At 47.0% G+C, this 7,588-nt stretch overlaps 1 protein-coding gene across 2 annotated transcripts in view; it reads left to right on the plus strand.

Annotated features, from left to right (window-relative positions):
- The first annotated feature begins 5,319 nt into the window (after positions 1–5,319).
- Positions 5,320–7,588, plus strand: part of bcor (BCL6 corepressor) — a 76,843-nt gene continuing 74,574 nt past the window's right edge. For both annotated transcript variants that reach the window (XM_008328432.3, XM_008328434.3), the window contains exon 1: positions 5,320–6,574. The gene's annotated coding sequence lies outside the window, so the exon portion shown is untranslated. The remainder of the gene's footprint in view (positions 6,575–7,588) is intronic.

Here is a 7,588-nt window from a genome sequence, read left to right on the forward strand (position 1 = left end):
CCCCCCCGCCGCCGCCGCTGCTGTCTGTAATTATCCCCGGTGAGGCCGCACTAACTCAGCATGGCGCGCCTGTGGGGAACCGGTCATTCCTCCAACCCTGGTGGGTGGGTGGGTGGGTTTGCATGTGTGTGACTTTTTCCCTGGTTTATGTTGTTTGTGCGCAGTTCCCAGTCCTCGTGTGAACTAAATCTAGAGAGTTCTAGATGAGTTATTTGGGTATTAAATACTGTTTTCATTCTTACTATAATATGAGCCACAGCTGTTTGGCATGTCCAAAATCTGGCCCAGGGGCCGACTCATGGAACATGGACAGGTTTTAATTTGGCCAACCAACAAATTAGAAATTATATTTTGAAAATATGGGTTTTTTTTCCTCCAGCAAAATTTGTTGTAATTACATTTAGATTACTTTGAGGTATTTTTTTTAAATTATGTAATTCCATTTTGGTTGGCTGTTTGGCTCTTGGCTACTTTTGATCTGTTCTATCTTATCTATCTATAATGTAATTATATGTAATATGAATTAGCAGCGTTCTTAAAAGCTAAACTTTATGGTCTAATTTTTCTTTTTTTTTTTTTCAAACTAAGACCTCGTTATCATTAGAACTTAAGTGTTCAAAATGTGTGGCTTTGACATAATTACATCACCAATTACACAAAAGCACTTGCCATGCAAGAACGAATGCCTTTAAATATTCCCCAAGTGTAACGCAATTAAAGTCTAAAGTATCACAGGAGGAGCAGTCGGCCTCTGGGTATTTTTAAATGATCAAATGTGGACCCCTTGAAAAGTCCCCTGTTCTAGATGACTGAACTTGGAATATTTCAGCCTGAGTGGTGTTTTCGAAAAGTGTGCGTGTGAGTGTGTGTGAGTCTGCGTGTGTTGTCTGCTGGCAGTAAGCGATCCATAACGATGTGCAGGTGGATTGCGCTGATTAATACCGGCTGCTGTGGACGAAGCTGCGTGCAAAGAGCTTCCTGCAATCTGAGCCTGCCGACTGTGCGCGTGTGTGTGCGCGGGGGGGGGGGGGGGTGTCTGCTGTATGGTTTGTTGGCAGTCGGCTCTTTAAAATGTGTGTCAGGGCTGTGTGTATGTGTGTGTGTGTGTATGTTTAGTAAAACCCGTGTGTATTGGAGGTGTGTGCACATGTGAACTTGACATACATGAGTGTGAGCGTGTGTGTGTGTGTGTGTGAGTGTGTTTGCCACCCCTTCGGTGTCTGATTGCAACAGCAGATGGCTGGATCGCTGTGACCTCCCAGAGTGTGTGTTTCTTTCCACACTTGCGTTGTGTGCTCGTGTACGTCTGTGTGTGTGTTTTCACGCCATTTTGGGTTTTTACAAGACACACACTTCAGGCGAGAATCCCGGACAAGACATAAAATGACAGTCAGAGCCTGGGATCACACATTGGTGCGTCAGTTTCACCGCCAGAGTCGGGCAGCACGGGTGTTTTCAAAGGCACATGCTGTTCTCAGGGCGGCTTTTCAAAACCACAAAGTTCACACACTGTCGTAAAAGTGGTGCCATAAAAACGGCCTGCGTGCTCTTGATCTCCAGACCTGTTTTTGTGTCTCCCTCACATGCTCGGCAAAGGTGTTGTTCGCAGCAGCTCTAGGTGTGTGTGTGTCTCTGCCCAGAGGTTCTTCGGAGCGATGTGCGTGCGCGTGCAGTTTCCCACTGATGGATGGACGCAGGCTGAGCCGCTGTACCTTCTCTCCGTCCTCTGAGTCACTGAGCCGAGGAGAGAGAGGGGGAAATACCCGCTGCTGCTGCCGCCGCTGCAGCTGCTGCCGCTGTGTAATTTCACGTGTCTTTGTAGCTCCCATCTGACCTTTCAACGTGATTATTAGTTGTATGTGACATCAGAATGAGGCCGTGTTAACCGCCAGATGATTGAAGGTGGGGTTTTTTTTTTCATATTCAGCTTGGAAATGTCCCCATCGTCTCGCCTGAGGACAGTTTCATGTCTGTCTTTCTTTAGCTCACATGTACATGAAAATAGGACTCAACTCAACTGCTTTTACCCCAACCCCAAGTTTTGATGTAGGAGTCATCTGTAAGTTCCTACAGATGGAGTGACATGATTGGAGGAGTCGTGGTCATTGAAGGGTCCAAACACCTCTTCACATGTGTGAAGACTGGATACACCAGGTTTCCAGGTTTAGTCCATCCCTCATTTACTGTATCATCTGCTCCACGTTTGCATTTTCCTGGAGGAGACTGGAACATCATCGTGGAAGAAAATGATTGACAGGGAGCGTATCAGTGGTAAAAAGTATTGATAATCAGGCTCAATGCAGTGATGCAGGTGCTTCAAGCTGCAGTTATATCATAGAACAAACACACTGCTGCACCGTCCATAAGACACGGGGCCCATGAAGTAAAATTACCCAGAGTACAGTTCAAATCAGTCTGAGACCACCTGTTTGATGTTTGACCACAGTGGTGTTCTGGTCCAGCCCAGAGTTGAGTCTAGAGGTAACACCAACTGAAACAAACTACACCCAGGTGGTGCCAAGGTTCATGGTACAGTTCTTTGGATTAAACAAGGCCGTTGTGAATGAGACCTCAGTCAAGTTTCTTCTTTGGTCCACACCCAAAGACGTGTGAACTCCTCCCAGAAGCCACTTTTCTGCACTGCCGACCTTCTCTATAATCATTTATTTACAATGGCAATATGCCTGACAGCAGCACCGTCATTATTTTTCTGCAAACTGTTTATTTTGCCGATTAACCCTGTGGTTGTGCATCAGTCTTTGTGCAGGAACATGAGCGCTTGCACTGAAAATCCTCTGCAAATATTTGAATGCATCGCAAGGAAAAGAGGCTCGGTTCGTTCTTTTGATTCAGCCCAGGAGTGAGCCAACCTGTCTCTGACTTCTACAAGATGTTGGCACAGGGAATTTGAAACAAGTTCTCCTATTGATTTGGAATCTGTGTTCCATGTGAACATTGACAAATATTGAATGAGATGATCTGACGGTCCTTTTGGAAAACAAAGATCTGACTCTCGTGGCCATTGGAAAAATCACATCCACAGTGTAGTTTCCCTCGGAGTTTTGGTGTGGAGAGAAGAAGTGGAAGGTGTTTTTGTTCAGTGCCATGCATGAGTACATCCACCCTCCATCCTTCCCTTCACATCTCATCTCACACACACACCAGTTCTCCCTCTCCCCATCTTCTCTCTGCTCCCAGCCTCCTTTGTGCCTCTGTCTCCTCTAACTTTCGGACGATCTGTCCTTCAGGAGACGAGCTTTTGTTCTGTGGGGTTTGTGCTGGTGTTGTGTCTGTACAGCCTGGGTGGTTTTGCCTTCCAATTTCAGCAGCTGCTGCAAATGCAGCCAGGTCTTCCATTTTCCTTCCCTGCCTCTGTCTGTCAGCCTTCACCTCTCTCTCTTTCCATCACTCTCTCGTTCTCCCCAGCGCGCACACACACACACACACAACACCTCAGGGTTGATATTCATAGCCTCCACCTCCTTCGCTTGACATGGGAGCCTTAACAGATGTGCCCCAGCCTTGAGCTGCGGCTGCAGCTCTCTCTCTCTCTCTCTCTCTCCTTCTCTCTCTCTCTCTCTCTCTCTCAGCCTCGTGAACCTCAGATGTACCTTCTATGTTGGCCTAGGAAACACAAACAAACTGACAGACTTTTTTTCAGACAAAAGGGGCTGCACAAAAAACTGCAAAATAAACTCTGCTATCAGTATTGGTACACACACACACACACACACACACACACACACATATATAGGTTGGCTTCAAGTTCTTTATTATACATACCAGACATACAGCACAAATTAAATTTCAGCCTTCTTGAACCCACGGTGCAAAAAGGCAGTAAAAATTAAATAAGGAGTAAACAATATTAAAATGAAAACAAACTCAATTAAAAAATATTAAATTATAAATATGTACGTCACGGAGCTAAATCTAAAGAGTCGTAACTATTGTAGTAAACTCTTCGGATTATAAAGTTAGACAGAGAGATGACACATCTCCTATCAAGTACCATAATATGCAGTACTGTAAAACGCACTTTGTTTTAAATTATATATATGATTTATTTTGACATTTTGGGCCATAAGCCTGTCCTATAATGTCCTGGTTGGTAGATATTGTGTATCACAGAATTGTTTTGTAAAGGGAAATTGAGTGCTTCCCTAAATAATTGGGTCACAACCAGTAGACTTAAGAATACTGTGGGCCCCAGGGCTGGACCATTTAGGAAGCTCTTTTCTAGGTCACTACATCATTTGCATGTTCACTATACGAGCTGTTCGTGAATATTGAGCTCATGTTTTATCAATGTTGCGCACCACAATGGTTAAAATGAAAGTCCCTGGACTCTGAGCCGTTTCTAATTGCTATAATTGAATGGTTTTATACCAGCATGACCAAAACCATGTCCAATCTGATCATGGTTTAGAATAAGTCTCATCTAAGACTCTTTAAAATAATTTGAGATCATTTCTATCAAAAAGTCACTTGATTCGTACCTAGCTTTAGCCATTTTGGATTTTTTGGCGTTATAGGTGTTCACTAGTTCAATAGTGGAACCTTGTGGCCAGATCATCTGCACGTGTGCTTGTGCGTGGGTCTGTGACTCACTCGTAAAAGGTGTGCGTGTTGGTGCAGAACCTTGCCATTGGGCAGAGGTAGGCCACTAGTACATGTCTTCACGTTGCTTTTGCATGTTGGACGCATTCCAACTGTGGACACCTTCAGAAGAAAGACAGTTTTTGAGTTAGCTCTTCCGTTTGGACTACTACAAACCAACTGTGTCCCACAGGCAGGAGAAATGGAACAGCAGCATGTGTTAAAAAGACACAAAAACGAAACCCTTTGTCGCCATTATACAACTTTGGTTTACTGTTAATTTTGTAACTTTCACATTTTACGCAGAAATCTGTGACGCGTTTTGAATAAAATGTTACGCATTCTGGTTGTGTGGGGTGGTGGGGGTCTCAGGAGGCGAAGGACTTCCGTCGGTTTGGGGCAGCACAGTGAGGCAAATTATTTTCAATTTCAATATTTTCTTTCACCATGCAACAATTGGATAATTGCATTATTATAATTATTATTTGTATTTTTATTTTACAGTAGTTCTACGAGAATGGACATTTTGTGCTATATTACAAATAAGTTCATTGGAGTGGGGGGGGGCGGCGGGGGCCAATTCTACATAACGGGTCTCTAGAGAAAAAGCTAACGAAGCGCTGAGCAAGTTCTAAAGTGTGTTTATTTACACTGTCATCTCAGGAGGAGAATTGACCCTCGGCTACGTTAACATCGGTCCCTCGTAGACCATTATACTGTATAAAATTTGTTGGCTCCAAGGTCATAAATATCTCATTTTTACACGTCCTACGTGTTTTTTATTGTATTATTTTATCTACTATAACGATACAGATTGAAGTCAGCTCGGTTGCCGTTGTCTTTGCTGCATTTTCTGCTTCATTTTCTGCCGTTGAAACGTCGTCTATTCCTGCTCTAGAGTTTCAGCGGAGCTGCTGTGTGTGTGTGCGAGTGTGTCTCGTGTCTCTGTTTGTGTGTCTCTCCCCGTATGTGTGTCAATGTATGTGTGTGTGCTTGCGCGTGTGTATGTGTGTGTGCGTGCGTTCGTAGCCACTGCCGTGCGCTCCAGGCTTATGGTAATTGCGGTCTCCCGACTGGCCTTCTGGGTAGAGTCTGCGCGAGTGGGAGTGGAGCGAGTCTGTGGGTCTGGTCGACAGCAGCAGCGGCAGCAGCAGCAGTATCGTTGTTCATCCATTCTGCTCGACACTCCCCGCACAGCTCCTCGCGGCGCGTCCTCATCGCGCTCCGATCTTTCGTTCTCATTTTACGCACGACAAACGAGACGCGGGACGCAGACCTACGTGGATTAACCTCCACAGAACCTTCCCACACACGGATTCCGGCGTCCTAGACGACATGGAGTGACGGAGAGCCAGAGAAGGAGGCTTTTTCCGAGGACGGCGTGCTCCGCTCAGACCCCAACATGGCGCTGCCGTCGCTGCTGCCGCGGCTTCAGCTGCTGCTGCGAGGCACAGCCGAGCTGAACTGAGGTTCTCCGGGAGTCCTCACTCCGCGACACCTGTATCCTCCGGGGAGCTCCGGGCTCTGGATCTCCTCACTGTGTCTCCGTTTTAAAGGATTTGTGGATTTGTCTGACGTTGACTTTTCCGCGCAGGATCTTTTTTTTTTTGTCGCTTCATGGAAACCCAAGTGACATTTGCAGCAGCGAAAAGTCCGTTTGAATTCTTTTTACTCCTGGATCAGAGTTGGCAGTGAAGACAGACAAATAAAGAAAAATCGATTTTTTTAAATTTATGAACATACTTTTTGTTTTCCCTGACAAGTGGATAACCTGTGAGACACTTTTATTTTTTTCTTCTCCTTCTCCGGCCGGGATCCTCCGCATCCAGCAGACAGGACCGTCGTCTACACACACGCACACACACACACGCACGCACGCACGGCACACGGAGGGACCGCTGCACTGCTGTAGCTCAACTTGAACAAAACAGGAAAAAGGCGTGAGTTGGAAGTGGAACAAGCGCCAATTAACCAGGTGAGACGTTCTATGACAAATTAAAATCTGAATGTTTTTGTTGGCATGTGTTTCATGTTGCGACGGCGCACGAGGGCGGCCGACAAACTGCTTTTTAACACGTACAAAATACAATGTAACTGTTTTGAGGCTCTTTTAAGAATTTATTTTTATTTTTAAATCTTTTTTTTCTTGTGGTTGGACCTAAACCAAATTGTGAGCCACGATGCGTCTGTGCGCAGAGACTCGCGGGAGAGCGGATCGGTCACTTCTAAGAATAGCGCATAGGGTGGTCTTTGTGCGTTTCGGCGGGGCAGTGGCATGTGGTTGATAAATAACAAGCAGAAAAACAACATAATGATGACGCGACCGTGAGCTTGGTCTTTGTGGTGGGAAATGTACAACTGTTCTGTCGGGGAGTGAGGAGACGGAGCTGGGATTGGCGCCGGGCTTCTCCTCCTGCGGGCTCAACGTTCTCGCACTCACTCGCTGACTCCGCTGCCGTGTGACGAAGTGTCGGAGTGTGTGTCTGTGGGGCGACAGCGCTGTGTGTGAGGGAGTGTGTGCGTACGCGCGCACGTGCGCGCACACGGAGCCTTCTGCGCTAAACAAGGTTACAGAGCGGATCCAGCCTCGCCCTGCCGACGGGAAGCGAGCGGAGCGGATTTTACCGGAGGTTCAGTTCAGTTGGAGGGCATCCCCAACGCAGTGTGTGCTTGTGTGTGACAGCTGAGTGCGTGTGCGGCGGGGTGGGGGTGGGGGGGGGGCTCTGTTTGGACAAGGTTGGACGTTGATCGGTCCTGTGAAGGCGGTGTTGTGGGTGGAAGAAAGGTGTTCGTGCGCACAGGAGAGCCGGGACCGCGCCGCTCTCCTTCCTGTGTGTGGAAGTGACGGAAACCACTCTGGCTCTGTGCCATCGCTACCCCGTCTTCGCACGCACACGCCTCACGCTTCTCGCAGGTGTTCTGTGCTCCGACTTTGCGCTCCCGGCATGTTTTCTTCTTCCAACACCCTCCCTCCCTCCCCCCCCCCCCT

Source organism: Cynoglossus semilaevis, chromosome 16 (assembly GCF_000523025.1).
Source record: "Cynoglossus semilaevis isolate Cse_v1.0 chromosome 16, Cse_v1.0, whole genome shotgun sequence".
Lineage (NCBI taxonomy): Eukaryota > Metazoa > Chordata > Actinopteri > Pleuronectiformes > Cynoglossidae > Cynoglossus > Cynoglossus semilaevis.